Genomic DNA, 18,819 nt, shown 5'->3' with positions numbered 1-18,819 from the left:
TTCATCATACATCTTAGGGTCAAAATTTAATATCATAGTCCAAGTTGAACATGAGATTAGGAAAAGAATAAAAGAGATATCTATTGGCGTCGTTTGACAAAACATAAGACACATACATAGCAGATAATTGTACCAAACTATCAAAACCCGCATTCAGTTTCTGCCGGCAAGTCCTCGTATCGTATCTGCCAAACATGTTTCATTGATGAATCAAGGGTCTAAGTAGAATATCTCTGCATTCGCCGAGACACGCTTAAACTGGAGCAACTTTTGGAGCAACATTTTTACTTCAAAATTATTAGCAGCAGCAGGCTTCACAGTCATCTTCTCAAGCACAGGTGAACTTGAAAGCAAAAACCTGATGAAATCTAGTTCAGCTTTGAGACCAAAGATGCCGGTTATTTTGACAATTCGCAGTTTGGTCAATTGGCAATTCTGGTTGTCATCCGACCCATAGTTTACTTATCCCACAACAGCCTTGTACTCATTCTGGGCCTGCACAAGTCTATATCATCAGATGCTTGAACATCACATAAAACAGCTCTCTAAACAGTAAAATACAATTAGCGTAGAGAGTTGGGTTGACATTCTTAATTGAACACCGGGATATGCATGCATCAACATAATACAATAAACTCACCCAAATTTCAAGTTCCTGTAGAGCAGGGAAGCTTCTCAGAAGACATAAAACAGTTAAAATCTCTTTCAGATCGTTGAAGCTTAAATGAATAGAAAAAAAATTGAGATATAGACACGGTTGAGGTAGATTTCCTGGCAAGACTCCGACAGCCAAATACTGGAACAGAAAGGTTCAGAAAACAGGAGAATGAAATTACAGTCAAATTCTGATGGCCACAAAATCTGATTATTGACTGATAGTATACAACAACAACAACAACAACAAAGCCTTTTCCCACTAAGTGGGGTTGGCTATATGAATCCTAGAACGCCATTGCGCTCGGTTTTGTGTCATGTCCTCCGTTAGATCCAAGTACTCTAAGTCTTTTCTTAGAGTCTCTTCCAAAGTTTTCCTAGGTCTTCCTCTACCCCTTCGGCCCTGAACCTCTGTCCCGTAGTCACATCTTCGAACCGGAGCGTCAGTCGGCCTTCTTTGAACATGTCCAAATCACCGGAGCCGATTTTCTCTCATCTTTCCTACAATTTCGGCTACTCCTACTTTACCTCGGATATCCTCATTCCCAATCTTATCCTTTCTCGTGTGCCCACACATCCCACGAAGCATCCTCATCTCCGCTACACCCATTTTGTGTACGTGTTGATGCTTCACCACCCAACATTCTGTGCCATACAACATCGCTGGCCTTATTGCCGTCCTATAAAATTTTCCCTTGAGCTTCAGTGGCCTACGACGGTCACACAACACGCCGGATGCACTCTTTCCATCCAGCTCGTATTCTATGGTTGAGATCTCCATCTAATTCTCCGTTCTCTTGCAAGATAGATCCTAGGTAGCGAAAACGGTCGCTTTTTGTGATCTTCGCTAGATTGCTCCGGTCATTAGTGTGGATAAGTATATAAATGGATAGAGATAGGAAAGCAAACACAAGATGTACGTGGTTCACCCAGATTGGCTACGTCCACGGAATAGAAGAGTTCTCATTAATTGTGAAGGGTTTACACAAGTACATAGGTCAAGCTCTCCTTTAGTGAGTACAAGTGAATGATTTAGTACAAATGACATTAGGAAATATTGTGGGAGATGATCTCGTAATCACGAAATTTCTAAGTATCGGAGTGTGGTGTCGTCTTGACTTGCTTTATCTGTCTCATAGGTAGATGTGGCATCTTCTCTGGAAGTACTCTTCCTCCATCCAGGGGTGGTATCTTTAACTGGTGGAGATGCACAAGGTAATGTATCAATTTCAATTGAAGCTTACTTGTAGTTTCAGGCTTGGTCAAGCGCGATACAAACCATGTAGTAGGAGTCCCCCAAGTCGCCGAGCTAGGGGGTCTGCTGAAAGAGGTGACAGACAAGGTAAGCAATCAGAGCTCCGACTGATTGTTCACCTTCTCCCCATCTTGCAGCAGCATGAAGGATAAAGAGAAGAAAAATGAGAAGAGATGATATGAGATACTTTTGCTTTTGAAGAAGTAACTTTCCACAGGCTTATTCTTGAACTGAGCTGGAGGGTTTTCTAGTTTCCTCCAGAGTATAAGGCCGACTGAAGAATTTGAGGGTCAAAACAAGTCCATCAAATCTAGAGTACGTTCCACCCTGCTGATATGAGATACTTTTGCTTTTGACAGAGTAATGGATGTATCGGCACGTGTGCTGTTACGCTTGTCTCCACATGCTTCCTTGTATCCTTCGCACTTGCCCTATCTGTTCCTCAAGCAGATGCGGAATCTTCCCTGGAAACATAAGATGTTGAAGATGAGTACTCGAGAGCAATGCCAGGTAAGTAATCAGGTAAGGGGTTCCAGGCAGTCAGTTCCTGGCTGGAAGCTTGATTCCAAGTGCTGACTGATTGCTCTCTTTCTCCTTGTCTTGCAGGTAAAAACAAGGCCAAAAGAAAAGACAGGGAAAAAGCCTGATATGGGATACTCTTGCTTTTAACCCTGATGATATGAGATATTCTTGCTCTAGTATAGCTTGTTTGCAGAGGTATTATCGGGGGGGGAAAGAAAGCTGAATATTTCGAAAGGCTTCGTTGGAAGTGCCCTCTCAGATATGATGAAGGGTTGAGCATTTTTGTAGGTCTGCCTGTCCATTGGGGATGGAGGTCGACATATATAGGAGTCTCCCTAACAAGTAGTAATACTATTCCTTTACCCTGCTTGGTCATAGCACAGTAGTGGGAGCTGCCAGTTTCACATGTTTTAACTCTGTCAGAGCACTTTGAAAAAGTGGTCTGTGGTATCTGGCTCTCGAGATTCGGAGAACGAGGCCTCTTCGATTTTTGAGAAAGCAATCATGCTGGGGGTCTGACTCTCGAGATTCGGAGAGCAGTGTCTCTTCGATTTTTGAGGGAGTAATCATGTTGGGAGTCTGGCTCTCGAGATTCGGATCTTCGATTTTGGAGCAAGCAATCTTGTTGGGAGTGTTGTCTCGAATGTGAGTAAAGGTTGGGCATGTTTGCTAGTCTACCTTGCCACGAAGCACAAAGGTTGACACACAGGGACTTTCCGATTATCCAGCAATGGTACTGTTCCTTTACCCTCTCTTTGATTTTGAGAAAGTAGTCATGTTGGGAGTCTGGCTCTCGAGATTCAGAGGACGGTGCCTCTTTGATTTTGGAGCAAGCAATCTTGTTGGGAGTGTTTTCTCGAATGTGAGTAAAGGTTGGACATGTTTGCTAGTCTACCTTGCCACGAAGCACAGAGGTTGACACACAGGGACTTTCCAATTATCTAGCAGTGGTACTGTTCCTTTACCCTTGTGGGTAATAATATGGTAGCTAGACCTTCAAAATTTATGTGTCTAAACTTTTGTTAGTGCTGTTTCTTTGCTATTCTTTTACCTTTCTTGGTCAGAGCGATGTAGTGGGAGCTGCAAGCTTCACGTGCTCAACTTTGGCAGAGAACTTTGGCAAAGTTATTTGTGGTACCCATGAGCTATTGTTGCGTGTGGGAAGTGGGTGATTGAACAGTAAGATTCATGTGCTTTCTACTTCACCAGAAGTCTTCGACAGAATGCCCATAATTTCTGCAAAGCTGAGTGTGCGTGTGACAGGTGCTGACAAGGCTAGAAAAGTAGGTGCCTCTTCGATTTCTGAGATCGGCCCTCGTGGTCTCTGAGCAGCCCAGCTTTTGAGAAAGCGAGCGCCTCTTCGATTGATTCGGAGAACGATGCCTCATCGATTTTTGAGAAAGCAATCATGCTGGGGGTCTGGCTCTCGAGATTCGGGGAGCAGTGTCTCTTCGATTTTTGAGAAAGTAATCATGTTGGGAGTCTGGCTCTCAAGATTCGGAGGGCGGTGCCTCTTCGATTTTGGAGCAAGCAATCTTGTTTGGAGTGTTTTCTCGAATGTGAGTAAAGGTTGGGCATGTTTGCTAGTCTACCTTGCCACGAAGCACAGAGGTTGACACACAGGGACTTTCCAATTATCCAGCAATGGTACTGTTCCTTTACCCTCTCTTCGATTTTTAAGAAAGTAGTCATGTTGGGAGTCTGGCTCTCGAGATTCGGAGGACGGTGCCTCTTCGATTTTGGAGCAAGCAATCTTATTGGGAGTGTTTTCTCGAATGTGAGTAAAGGTTGGGCATGTTTGCTAGTCTACCTTGCCACGAAGCACAGAGGTTGACACACAGGGACTTTCCAATTATCCAGCAGTGGTACTGTTCCTTTACCTTTGTGGGTAATAATATGGTAGCTAGACCTTCAAAATTTATGGGTCTAAACTTTGTTAGTGCTGTTTCTTTGCTATTCTTTTACCCTTCTTGGTCAGAGCGATGTAGTGGGAGCTGCAAGCTTCACGTGCTCAACTTTGGCAGAGAACTTTGGCAAAGTTATCTGTGGTACCCATGAGCTATTGTTGCGTGTGGGAAGTGGGTGATTGAACAGTAAGATTCATGTGTTTTCTACTTCCCCAGAAGTCTTTGACAGAATGCCCATAATTTCCGCAAAGCTGAGTGTGCGTGTGACAGGTGCTGACAAGGCTGGAAAAGGCTGGAAAAGTAGGTGCCTCTTCGATTTCTGAGATCGGCCCTCGTGGTCTCTGGGGAGCCCAGCTTTTGAGAAAGCGAGCGCCTCTTCGATTTCTGAGATCGGCCTTCGTGGTCTTTGAGCAGCCCAACTTTTGAGAAAGCAAACGCCTCTTCGATTTCTGAGATCAACCCTCGTGATCTCTAAGCAGCCCAGCTTTTATGAAAGCAATCGCCTCTTCGATTTCTGAGCAGGCGCCTCTTCGATTTCTGAAGCTCCGTCGAGTGCAGATTTTTATAGGGGCTGGCATTAAGTTCCAAAGCACACTTGAATCTCCACCAGTAGAAGCTTCATTCTTGCACTTCTAAGATCTTGATTTGTCCGACCTCTTCTCTCTTCAACACCTTTGAAAATGTCTGGCCCCTCCGATCGTCGTTTTGACTTGAACCTTGTTGAAGAGGCAGCCCCGCCTTCTCCAGACAACATATGGCGCCCATCATTCGTCTCCCCTACTGGTCCTCTTACCGTTGGGGATTCCGTGATGAAGAATGATATGACCGCTGCGGTGGTGGCCAGGAACCTTCTCACTCCTAAAGATAACAGACTACTTTCCAAACGGTCTGATGAGTTAGCTGTTAAGGATTCGCTGGCTCTCAGTGTTCAGTGTGCAGGTTCTGTGTCTAATATGGCCCAACGCCTATTTGCTCGAACCCGCCAAGTTGAATCATTGGCGGCTGAAGTGATGAGTCTCAAACAGGAGATTAGAGGGCTCAAGCATGAGAATAAACAGTTGCACCGGCTCGCACATGACTATGCTACAAACATGAAGAGGAAGCTTGACCAGATGAAGGAAACTGATGGTCAGGTTTTACTTGATCATCAGAGATTTGTGGGTTTGTTCCAAAGGCATTTATTGCCTTCGTCTTCTGGGGCTGTACCGCGTAATGAAGCTCCAAATGATCAACCTCTGATGCCTCCTCCTTCTAGGGTTCTGTCCAGTACTGAGGCTCCAAATGATCCCCCTCCGGTGCCTTCTCTTTCTGGGGCTCTACCGACTGCTGAGACTTCTCCTAAGCAACCTTTGTGAAGGCTCCCTCTTGTGTGTTTATTTTGACTCATGTATATGTACATATTTGTAGCTTATCGGGGATATCAATAAATAAGCTTTCCTTCATTTTAACGTATTGTGTTAAATACACCAAAGCCTTCTTCGCTAAGTTCTTTAAATTTTCTTTTGTTGAAGCTTGTATGTTGAAGCTTTCTGAGTGGAGCATGTAGGTTGGGGTAGTGTTCCCTTAATTTCCCGAGTGAGGAGAACTTCTCGGTTGGAGACTTGGAAAATCCAAGTTACTGAGTGGGATCGGCTATATGAATCTTAGAACGCCATTGTGCTCGATCCTGTGTCATGTCCTTCGTTAGATCCAAGTACTCTAAGTCTTTTCTTAGAGTCTCTTCCAAAGTTTTCCTAGGTCTTCCTCTACCCATTCGGCCCTGAACCTCTGTCCCATAGTCGCATCTTCTAATCGGAGCGTCAGTAGGCCTTCTTTGCACATGTCCAAACCACCGTAACCGATTTTCCCTCATCTTTCCTTCAATTTCGGCTACTCCTACTTTACCCCGGATATCCTCATTCCTAATCTTATCCTTTCTCGTGTGCCCACACATCCAACGAAGCATCCTCATCTCCGCTACACCCATTTTGTGTACGTGTTGATGTTTCACCGCCCAACATTCTGTGCCATACAGCATCGCCGGCCTTATTGTCGTCCTATAAAATTTTCCCTTGAGCTTCAGTGGCATACGGCGGTCACACAACACGCCGGATGCACTCTTCCACTTCATCCATCCAGCTTGTATTCTATGGTTAAGATCTCCATCTAATTCTCCGTTCTTTTGTAAGATAGATCCTAGGTAACGAAAACGGTCGCTCTTTGGTATTTCTTGATCTCTGATCCTCACCCCTAACTCGTTTTGGCCTCCATTTGCACTGAACTTGCACTCCATATATTCTGTCTTTGATCGGCTTAGGCGAAGACCTTTAGATTCCAACACTTCTCTCCAAAGGTTAAGCTTTGCATTTACCCCTTCCTGAGTTTCATCTATCAACACTATATCGTCTGCGAAAAGCATACACCAAGGAATATCATCTTGAATATGTCCTGTTAACTCATCCATTACCAACGCAAAAAGGTAAGGACTTAAGGATGAGCCTTGATGTAATCCTACAGTTATGGGAAAGCTTTCGGTTTGTCCTTCATGAGTTCTTACGGCAGTCTTTGCTCCTTCATACATATCCTTTATAGCTTGGATATATGCTACTCGTACTCCTTTCTTCTCTAAAATCCTCCAAAGAATGTCTCTTGGGACCCTATCATACGCTTTTTCCAAATCTATAAAGACCATGTGTAAATCCTTTTTCCCATCTCTATATCTTTCCATCAATCTTCGTAAGAGATAGATTGCCTCCATGGTTGAGCGCCCTGGCATGAACCCGAATTGGTTGTCCGAAACCCGTGTCTCTTGCCTCAATCTATGCTCAATGACTCTCTCCCAGAGCTTCATTGTATGACTCATTAGCTTAATACCCCTATAGTTCATGCAATTTTGTACGTCGCCCTTATTCTTGTAGATAGGCACCAAAGTGCTCGTTCACCACTCATTTGGCATCTTCTTCGTTTTCAAAATCCTATTGAAAAGGTCAGTGAGCCATGTTATACCTGTCTCTCCCAAAAGTTTCCACACTTCGATTGGTATATCGTCTGGGCCTATTGCTTTTTTATGCTTCATCTTCTTCAAAGCTACAACCACTTCTTCCTTCCGGATTCGACGATAAAAAGAGTAGTTTCTACACTCTTCTGAGTTACTCAACTCCCCTAAAGAAGCACTCATTTCATGTCCTTCATTGAAAAGATTATGAAAATAACCTCTCCACCTGTCTTTAACCGCGTTCTCTGTAGCAAGAACATTTTCATCCTCATCCTTGATGCACCTCACTTGGTTTAGGTCCCTTGTCTTCTTTTCCCTTGCTCTAGATAGTTTATAGATATTCAACTCTCCTTCTTTGGTATCTAGTCGTTTATACATATCGTCGTAAGCCGCTAACTTAGCTTCTCTGACAGCTTTCTTCGCCTCTTGCTTCGCTTTTCTATACCTTTCACCATTTGCATCGGTCCTTTCCTTGTATAAGGTTTTACAACATTCCTTCTTAGCCTTCACCTTTGTTTGTACCTCCTCATTCCACCACCAAGATTCCTTTTGGTGTGGGGCAAAGCCCTTGGACTCTCCTAATACCTCTTTTGCTACTTTTCGGATACAACTAGCCATGGAATCCCACATTTGGCTAGCTTCCCCCTCTCTATCCCACACACATTGGGTGATTACCTTCTCTTTGAAAATGGCTTGTTTTTCTTCTTTTAGATTCCACCATCTAGTCCTTGGGCACTTCCAAGTCTTGTTCTTTTGTCTTACTCTTTTGATATGTACATCCATCACCAACAAGCGATGTTGATTAGCCACGCTCTCTCCTGGTATAACTTTGCAATCCTTACAAGTTATACGATCCCCTTTCCTCATTAGAAGAAAATCTATTTGTGTTTTTGACGACCCACTCTTGTAGGTGATCACATGTTCTTCTCTCTTCTTAAAGAAGGTGTTGGCTAAGAAGAGATCATATGCCATTGCAAAATCCAAGATAGCTTCCTCATCCTCGTTTCTCTCCCCAAAACCATGGCCACCATGAAAACCTCCATAGTTGCCTGTCTCCCTGCCCACGTGTCCATTTAAATCTCCTCCTATAAATAACTTCTCCGTCTGAGCAATTCCTTGCACCAAGTCTCCAAGATCTTCCCAAAATTTCTCCTTCGAACTCGTATCCAACCCTACTTGAGGTGCGTACGCACTAATCACATTGATAAGTTCTTGTCCTATTACAATCTTGATTGCCATGATTCTATCTCCTACCATCTTGACATCTACAACATCTTGTACCAAGGTCTTGTCCACGATGATGCCAACACCGTTTCTCGTTCTATTTGTGCCCGAATACCAAAGTTTAAACCCTGAGTTTTCTAGATCCTTTGCCTTACTACCAACCCACTTAGTTTCTTGTAGGCACATAATATTTATCCTTCTCCTCACCATAACTTCCACTACTTCCATAGATTTTCCCGTTAAGGTTCCTATATTCCACGTTCCTAAACGCATTTTGCTCTCTTGAACTTTACCCTTATGTCCTAGCTTCTTCACCCTCCCCCGTCTAATAGGATCAAAGTACTTCTTTTGTGTGTCCCGGGTAAAGTTGATAGGAGCATATGCTCCCAAACAACTTTGAGTGGAGTCGTTCGAAAAGAAGTTTCTATGGCCCCCTTGCTCATTTAACACTGCATCCGGGTGCCGATGGAGATACAGCGACCCTTGCTCACTTATCACTGTGCTCGGGCCACACAGCGCGCCACTTACGGGTGACGCCCTAGCTTTAGCGCGATTTTGTTCTGGATTCATTTTCATAAGGATTCGACGTGATCATGGAGTGCCGGCTGTCGACTACCTGACGCCCTCCCCCTCCTCCTTTATCCGGGCTTGGGACCGGCCATGTAAGACATAGGCGGAGTTTATTGACTGATAGTATGAAACCACAAAATCCATTACCTTCGAAAAGTAATTTGTGACATGAAGACATCGAATGTGAGGCAGATGAACAAAAAAAATTGACCAAATTGCTACAACTTCCAGCAGTCGGTCTTTGGTCATTTGCAACATTAACAATCAAACTAATGTGAACTTCAGCCAGTTTTAAGGTATTCACAAGACTAACATCCTCAAGCATGCCTTTAAAATGAAGGAATTTGAGATTCGGTGCATCAATCTTGAACCGGGTTAATGCATCACAGTGCCACAATGTTAATCTCTCAAGGAGAGGACAGCAGACAATCAGATTCTCAAGCACATCTTGGTCCAGGGTAACATTAAAAAGACGACAAGTCTTCAAACTCCTGAATCCTTGGAACTTGGATGGAGGTTGTAGCAAACAATCATACAACACTAAATAAATGAGATCTTGACAGATGAAGAATCCATCGATCAATATCTCCACCGACTAGAGGTGGGGAATGAGTGATCCTGAACCTGTATATGGGGCTAATGTGACCCAAGAGTACATGATCAACAATGCCTGCAAAGGTTGTAGGGTTTTGATCCGAGGTGCACCGATCATCAAACAAAAGATGAGAAAGCATAGCCGATTTGTTCCTCCACTTGCTTGATAAAACACTTGTTCTAACTGCTTCCTTAATTGGCAAATATAACAAAATTTTGTTTATAACTTCACTTGGTATGTTGCTAATTCTGTCCAACTCCATTGACACTTTCGAACGGGACTTGGGCGGTTCTCTTTCCATCTGACATATTCCAGTAATCAATAAAAACCAGAAACATTTCCATTTCATGCTCGATTGCAGCAAAAGACTGCTACTTTAAACGAGCAATACAAAAAACAAAAAAAACAAAAAAACGATTCAGCAAAAAAATAAAATAAACGACGGCTGTGGAGAGAAATCTCAAACCTCGATGAGAGAAGATGAAGCCGACGAGGGTTTAACGGAGATTTTGACGGATGAGGTGACGGAGGAGGTCGATGAGTGTTTTGAGCGACGATCGAAGGTCTGCCGGATTTATAGTTGGAGACGCAGTCGCTCGGCTCGTTGTGGTTTTTGATAGTTTCACATGTATAAAGGTTCCACTCCAAAATGCCCTAATCAATTGCAATCTGGGGATGATGGCTCGCGATCTGCAACGACCACGTGTCACGTGACTTTGGTTCATATATTACCTGATAATACTGAGCCACCGCTCGTTTTCTTGGCCCAAATGTTTGTTGTGTTTGGGCTTAAATAGGAAAACAACGACACGTCAGTAAGCGTAATTTGGTATTTGAAGATTGAAAAAGTAGGAGGCATTTGTTGATTTGTTTTCACGAGCTTGTAAGAAGTTGTCATTTTTCTAATGAACTTTATTTTTAACCAATTATCCTTCTGCCGGTTCCACTTCAAGAAGAGCTCTCCGTCTTCGCGACCACCAGGCCATGCAAAACGGGTTCAATGTGACTCTCAAACACATTGATTCTGATAAAAACTTGACCAAAATCGAGCGTTTCCAACGCAGAATCAGTCGTGGCCGAAAAAGGTTGCAAAGGCTCAACGCAATGGTCTTAGCCGCGTCACCATCCGATCAGGATTCCCGTGTTATGTCGCCTGTCCACGCCGATCAAGGAGAGTTTTTAATGAAGTTGTCGATTGGTACTCCGGCAGATACCTTCAACGCCATTATGGACACCGGCAGCGACCTCATTTGGACTCAGTGCAAGCCGTGTGAGGACTGTTATGATCAACCAACCCCAATCTTCGACCCGACAAATGTTTGTTGTGTTTGGGCTTAAATAGGAAAACAACGGCACGTAAGTAAGCAAGTAAGCGTAATTTGGTATTTGAAGATTGAAAAAGTAAGAGGTATTTGTTGATTTTTTTTCACGAACTTGTAAGAAGTTGTCATTTTTCTAATGAACTTTATTTTTAACCAATTATCCTTCTGAATTTTCATAGTTGGATCAACTTCCCTCCAGAATTTTATTTTAGCCAATTACCTAACTTTTATAATTGGTCAATTTCTATCCTAGCATTTAGATTTTAAAATTTTTCATTCAAATTTCTTTCATCTTGGTCACGTGCGGCACAAGGTAATTGTTTGAGGTCAAAATGTAATTTTATTTCTATTTGGGCCTAAAATAAAGGCTTAGGCCGAGAAAGAACAACACAAATCGAAATGCCATGATTTTCAACCTAGTAATGATTCATCGGGCCAGTTGACTCTCAGCCTAAAAGCTCTCTGATTCAAATGAGTCTCTATAGGAGTAGGACTATTAAAGGATCATGCTCATGCATGGTTCGGTCAAGTCTTAAGTGAATTAAAATTGTTGAGGATCAAGATGGATTTCGATAAGATTCGAATTATTCTAAGGATCATAACTTATGTTTGATCAGATGAGGATGAATCAAGTGCATAAAGGGACTAAGTTCAAACTCGAAGAGGTGGAGACTAATTAGACTTTGAGTTTCAGCTAAGGAAGAGATTAAGGGGATAAAGAGAGAATATCATGGTAAATGCCGAGTAGGCATAGTCCTATCAAGACTCTACCTCGGCAAAGGTTATGCAACATGAAAAGCCCTTTCAACTCAACAAACAACTCAAAACGCTCTACGTGAAATTCCTCACTTTACGTAAAACCTTTCTCACAACCCTGTTTATCTTAACCTTTTATCAACACATATTTAGTTTGGATAAGTAAACAACACTGTGTTGACGACCGGCGACATATTCAGTTTAGATAAGTAAACAACACTAGAGTCGTACAATTAGGCGATTTAGTAAAATCTTTAGTTTGGACAAGTAATTATGACTGTTTCTGGTTGGTTGATTATCTATACAAGTCTCTGTCGGTGAAGAATTCTCAATTCTTTAACCCAAAGAGGTCACTTCATTAGCTTCTCATTGAAATGAAGTGTTCTATAGTTGGTTATTCTCAGGTCACTTTGTACTTCGGCATTAGATAGCCGAACCACGTTACACCATAAAAGGCATTTTTTAGTATCTTTTCCCATAGAGTTTGATATTGATTCGGCACACTTATATTTTTACGAATATAGTTGAAGTAGCAAAACCCGGTGCAGAAGATCTTGAAAGTGAAGGCAACATTCATAGGCATAATGTGGTGAAGATGTGCTATTTGTTCGCAAAGCTCTGCTCCATTCTGAAAAGTTCCGACAATGCTATGGTATCTAACAATGCACTTTTGGCTCCAGCCATCGAAGAGTACACAAACATTTCCAATCTGTGTTTTGACAGCCCCCAAGAATCAACCAATGAGGATATTAGAGTCTGGACAAAGAATATGAGAAAGGTCAGCTGTGATCAATTGGTATTCTTATGAGGATTCAGAAGTGGGATGACTGCGGGGATGATCAAGAGCTTGTTGTGCAAGTCACATGCCGTCTTCTCTGAAGAATTTGATGTTCGGTTAGTGGACAAGAGCTGTGCCATTGTTGTTTTCTGGCGACGTGGTTTATCTGAACTTTTTTTGATGCCATGAGCAGTGAAGAGATTTGTGACTCTTTAATGGAGATCGCTTCAGAGGGCATAAGAGCATCAAGTTACGAAACTTACAAGAAAGTCTGCAGGTTAGGCTTATGGGAGGCAGATTTAGCGGAGTCCCTAGACAAAGGCTTGGAATACTCGGACTACCTTATGGAAGCTAATTCAGCAACAAATTCTAAAGAAATTTGTTGGTCTAGCGACTCAGCTATAAATTTTGATCACTTGTGTTGATGCACAAAACCAGAGGTCTTGGAACAACGTAAATCCGACCGTGAATCTGCAAGAAAGTAAATAACACAAGATGTATCGTGGTTCACCCCAATGTTTGGGCTACGTCCACACTGATTGTATTTCTCTGACTGTATGTACAGATTACAAGGATGAGGGGGAGTCCCCCAAAGAGAGAGAGTATGAGAGGGCTCTCAGTTTGTGAGCATGAGAGCTTGAGAGTGATGAGCTTTGTGAGGGTGAGAGGGCCTAAGAATTGGCCTCTCCTAATGAGGAGAGTGATGAGTCATTTTATAGAATAAGAGCTCCTCACTTATTACATATTTGCCCCTTCATCTATTACATAATTACATTTGAGTCCTCTAAGTATTTATACGAGATCTAAATACGAAGGCCCTAAGTATGGTATAAACAACTTGTAATACGTAAAATTCCATATGTTAGAAACGAGATCAGTTTTGTGCGGCACAAGGTAATTGTTTGAGGTCAAAATGTAATTTTATTTCTATTTGGGCCTAAAATAAAGGCTTAATGACACGCCCCGACCCTGATATTTGGAGAATATCAGGATAGACACGTGCTGGCCGACACCCGAGGGTGACGAAAGCCATTAATTGATACATAAGCTAAGAATAAGAAATAAATAAGGGTTAGAAATTTGAAATACGAAGAATTAATAATTTTAGGAACGTGCTCAGAGCATACAACTAAATCTAATCACTAAAAAGAATTAAGATAAAATTGGATGAATAAGGAAGTGGGTCCTACATCGAGAGGATCCGATGATGCTGCTGCGGAAGTGTCTTCACGCCGAGATTAGGTGCCTTGATTCTAAGTCCTGAATGGGGACGCAAAACAAAGGTGAGTGGACCAAGTTCATATATACAATAATAATAAACAGTTATCAACATACTAACCCCCACAGTTTATATAATGAAAACTACTAGCATAATAAATGATGGATTTAATAAAAATCCTAGCATGCCAAAATATCTCAAAAGTCACATCGCGGAAGCGCATCGCGGAAATCAAAACGGTAAACGCATCATAAATCGTCTCGTAAACGCGGTGTGCTGCAAGAAAGATCACTAAATAAATATAACTCCCGGCCCAATGCCTGCACCTCAGTCTCTGTGCCCGTAGCCAGAGATAACTCTCTCCCGGCCCAATATCTGTCTCCGTGTCCCTTAGCCTTTCGCTAAGGATTATTTCTCCCGGCCTACATGGCAACACCAGATCCTCGCCCCAGGCGGTATAGTGTCTACTAGGTACGCACAAATATTTACGCCTCTCATAAATAACCACTTCATAGTATAAAGTCATCCATCGTCTATACTATAAAGAGGGGTTTCTAAAACATGTTCTAGCATCCTATCGTCATCCATCAGATAGTCTACCAGATCATGGTTTTTATAGAAAATACGATATATTAAAATATAGCTCAAAATAGGCTAACAATTTATTCCTCACAAAAACACGAGACAAAAATCAATATATTCAATAAACAGGCTTCACATAAATCAAATCATAAACTCGTAGGCATGCTAATCATTTATGCAATTAAACTATAAAATCATGTAATTTTAGAAGGGGTCAACTCACAGTACTTAGTTGCCAAAAGCTGCGCCACTAGCGAAGACAGAAACGTCACAATAAATGCCCCTAAGCACATAAAGAGTCCAATAATTAAAACTATATAATAGCAATTGAATTTGGGAAAACGGACATTGGAAACGGATTCAGAACGTCGTTTTACCCTAAGAAGGGTCCCGGACGAAAACCCGAAAAGTCAACCCTAAAGTCAACGTTGATCGGGGGTCAACGGTCAAATTAGGTCAAACGGGTTTTAGGCTTGAAATCCGGATTAGGGTTTAGGTTTAAATAAAATAGGGGATTTGGGATTGGATGGGTTTAGGGTTTTAAAGGATTTTAAGAACCTAGGGTTTTGGGTTAAAATGGTTTTAGGGTGAGAATTAGGGTTTGGGCTTAAGACAACACGGGCCTAAGGCCCGAGGGAGAGGGAAAGGCCGGGTGGCCTGTTGCCAAGGAAGAAGAATGTCGGAAATTCGGCCGGAAAACCACCCCACTTTAAACCGCCATAACTTTGTCACTACTCAACGAAATCAAGCGAGACAAAAACGAAAGTTGTAGCCCTGGAAGAGACGAAGAGAATGATACCTCACACGACGTCTAACTCGCCGTGGTTTGGCCGGCAATTGCCTCGAAATCCTTGGAGGTCGCCGGAAACTGAGTAAGATTCAAATGAGTATAACTTCTTCAATACTCAATGAAATTTAGTGAAACAAAAAGGAAAGTTATAGTACTCGACGAGACGAAGAGATTGATACCTTACACGTCGGCCAACTCACCGTGGTTTGGCCGGAAATGGCCTCGAAAGCAGTCCGACTCGCCGGAGGTTATTTTCTTGGTTTCGCCGAGTTGCGCAGAGGCAAGAGGAAGAGGAAAAGGACGAGGTTTAGATGGTGATTGCGTCTTCCTCGAACAGGGAGTGCAGCTGGGTGTGAGTGTGGTCATAGAGAAGAGAGGAATAGAAGTATACGGGAAAGGGAAGAAGGAGAGGAAGAAAGAGAGAAGAGGGCTCGGGGACAAAATCATGGGGGTGGGTCCACTTGGCTCACCATTTAAGACCAAAAACAAATTTTAAAAAGAAGATAAATTCCCAAACTTGATGAAAATACAAAAATACCATTTATGTACAGTAAATCTCGGGACGGGTTGTTACACTTAGGCTGAGAAAGAACAACACAAATCGAAATGCCATGATTTTCAACCTAATAATGATTCATCGGGCCAGTTGACTCTCAGCCTAAAAGCACGCTGATTCAAATGAGTCTCCATAGGAGTAGGACTATTAAAGGATCATGCTCATGCATGGTTCGGTCAAGTCTTAAGTGAATTAAAATTGTTGAGGATCAAGATGGATTCCGATAAGATTCGAATTATTCTAAGGATCATAACTTATGTTTGATCAGATGAGGATTAATCAAGTGCATAAAGGGACTAAGTTCAAAATCCTGGTTTAACTCAAAGAGGTGGAGACTAATTAGACTTTGAGTTTCAGCTAAAGAAGGGATTAAGGGGATAAAGAGAGAATATCATGGTAAATGCCGAGTAGGCATAGTCCTATCAAGACTTTATCTCAGCAAAGGTTATGCAACGTGAAAAGCCCCTTCAACTCAACAAACAACTCAAAACGCTCTACGAGAAATTCCTCACTTTACGCAAAACCTTTCTCACAACCCTGTTTGTCTTAACCTTTTATCAACACATATTTAGTTTGGATAAGTAAACAACACTGTGTCGACGACCATCGATATCTTCAGTTTAGATAAGTAAACAACACTAGAGCCGTAGAATTAGGTGATTTAGTAAAATCTTTAGTTTGGACAAGTAAATAGGACTGTTTCTGGTTGGTTGATTATCTATACAAGTCTCTGTCGGTGAAGAATTCTCAATTCTTTAGCCCAAATATGTCACTTTATTAGCTTCTCATCGAAATGAAGTGTTCTATGGTCGGTTATTCTCAGGTCACTTTGTACTTCGGCATGAGATAGCCGAACCACGTTACACCATAAAAGGCATTTTTAGTATCTTTTCCCATAGAGTTAGATACTGATTCGGCGCACTTATATTTTTACGAATATAGTTGAAGTAGCAAAACCTGGTGTAGAAGATCCTGAAAGTGAAGGCAACATTCATAGGCATAATGTGGTGAAGATGTGCTATTTGTTGGCAAAGCTCTGCTCCATTCTGAAAAGTTCTGACAATGCTATGGTATCTAACAATGCACTTTTGGCTCCAGCCATCGAAAAGTACACAAACATTTCCAATCCGTGTTTTGACAACCCCAAGAATCAACCAATGAGGATATCAGAGTCTGGACAAAGAATATGAGAAAGGTCAGCTGTGATCAATTAGTATTCTTATGGGGATTCAGGAGTGGGATGACTGCGAGGATGATCAAGAGCTTATTGTGCAAGTCACATGCTGTCTTCTTTGAAGAATTTGATGTTCGATTAGTGGACAAGAGTTGTGCCATTGTTGTTTTCTGGTGATGTGGTTTATCTGAAACTTTTTTGGATGCCTTCAGCAGTGAAGATATTTATGACTCTTTAATGGAGATCGCTTTGGAGGGCATAAGAGCATCAAGTTACGAAACTTACAAGAGAGTCTGCAGGTTAGGCTTATGGGAGGCAGATTTAGTGGAGTCCCTAGACAAAGCCTTGGAAGACTCGGACTGCCTTACGGAAGTTAATTCAGCAACAAATTCTAAAGAAATTTATTGGTCTAGCAACTGGGTGATAAATTTTGATGACTTGTAATATGTAAAACTCCATATGTTAGAAATGAGATCAGTTTTGTTCTAAAACCCGTTGTACAACCGATAATTGTTGTCGTGCTATCCCAAAACGAGAAGAGCAATCAGGCATTGCCCTCTATTCTGGAGGTAATCTGAACCAAACCTTTTCTTTTGGTTATACTGCTGAATTGAAAACAAAAAATTGTTGCCCATGTACTTTCTTCTAGTTTGGTTGCGTCAAGCACTTTCTAAATGTTATTTAGCAACTCCAGGAGAGGTTCTTGCGTACGACCACCGCATGCTACCCTTCTCCATTAATAATTTTCAACCTTTTGAACAAAATGTTGACAAAAACACTTCTAGCTATCTGTAAACGCTTTTAAGTCATTCTAAAAGTACTTCCAAATTAGTTTTCTCTTGTACTCGAGACATTTCATCAGACATCTTAAGGTCAAAATTTAATATCAGAGTTCAAGTTGAATATGAGATTAGTAAAAGAATAAAAGAGATATTTATTGGCGTCATTTGACAAAACATAACACTAAAAGAAAGCACATAGTAAGACTCAGAGACATTGTTTAGAGACACATACATAACATATAATTGTACCAAACTATCAATACCCGCATTCAGTTTCTTCGGAGGTCCGATGGAACCCAGGTTCCATCAGAACTCGGAAGTTAAGCGAGTAGCGCACGAGAGCACTCCTATGATGGGTGACTCACTAGGAAGTTCTCGTGTAAGTTCCTAGAAACAAAACCGTGAGGGCGTGGTCGGTGCCCAAAGTAGACAATATCGTGCTACGACGGTGGAGCGGACCCGGGATGTGGTGGACCTCAGACCGGATGTAACAATTTGGTATTAGAGCCTAACCTTGGTTGTGGTGTGTCGACAAGGACGTCGGGCCCTTAAGGGAGGTGGATTGTAAGATCCCACATCGCCCAGAGGAGTGATCCTTATATGTATATTCTCATCCCTACCTAGCACGAGACCTTTTGGGAACTCCTTGGCTTCGAGTTCCATCGGAACTCGGAAGTTAAGCGAGTAGCGCACGAGAGCACTCCCATGATGGGTGACCCACTAGGAAGTTATCGTGTGAGTTCCTAGAAACAAAACACTAAAGGCGTGGTCGGGGCAAAAAACAGACAATATCATGCTACGGTAGTGGAACGGGTCCGGGATGTGGTGGACCCCATGCCGGGATGTAACAATTTATTGTTTCTGGCCACACTTGTTTACACGAATCCACTTCTCATCACAGAACTAACAATCACCCCTCTTCTTCTTTTATTTGAATTTCTTCATGTGAGGGTTTCTTGAGTGGTAAGTTGGGGAGCCTAGGATTGGCAACATTGTGGGGATTAGGAGGCTGTGGTGTGGGTTTGTAATTAGGGAAAGGTTTCTGGTAACCAGATTTAAGTTCAGCATACTTAGTGTCCAATTGAATAGATATATAAATAGCCTCATGGACAGTGGTAGGGCGTAGCAATTTCACATCAAACCTCAATTCTTTCTTGAC

The 18,819-nt window shown here is 42.2% G+C and overlaps 1 long non-coding RNA gene and 1 pseudogene across 2 annotated transcripts; both read right to left on the bottom strand.

The window, feature by feature from the left end:
• Nucleotides 1-56: 56 nt before the first annotated feature.
• LOC126623075 (F-box/FBD/LRR-repeat protein At1g13570-like) lies at nucleotides 57-10,392 on the bottom strand (annotated as a pseudogene).
• Nucleotides 10,393-13,665: 3,273 nt separating this feature from the next.
• On the bottom strand, nucleotides 13,666-15,568 carry LOC126623092 (uncharacterized). 2 transcript variants are annotated; one of them, XR_007623609.1, is made up of 4 exons: nucleotides 15,328-15,568; nucleotides 15,158-15,226; nucleotides 14,582-14,641; nucleotides 13,666-13,817 (listed from the first exon to the last, which is right to left on the bottom strand). It is a non-coding gene; the product is annotated as an uncharacterized LOC126623092 (long non-coding RNA). The 2 variants fall into 2 exon arrangements; XR_007623608.1 differs by lacking the exon at nucleotides 14,582-14,641 and having other exon boundaries at nucleotides 13,804-13,817; nucleotides 15,163-15,226.
• Between the last annotated feature and the right edge of the window lie 3,251 nt (nucleotides 15,569-18,819).

This window comes from Malus sylvestris, chromosome 5 (genome assembly GCF_916048215.2).
Source record: "Malus sylvestris chromosome 5, drMalSylv7.2, whole genome shotgun sequence".
Lineage (NCBI taxonomy): Eukaryota > Viridiplantae > Streptophyta > Magnoliopsida > Rosales > Rosaceae > Malus > Malus sylvestris.
Note: the sequence above shows the minus strand (reverse complement) of the source record. Positions and strands in the feature narration are given on the sequence as shown.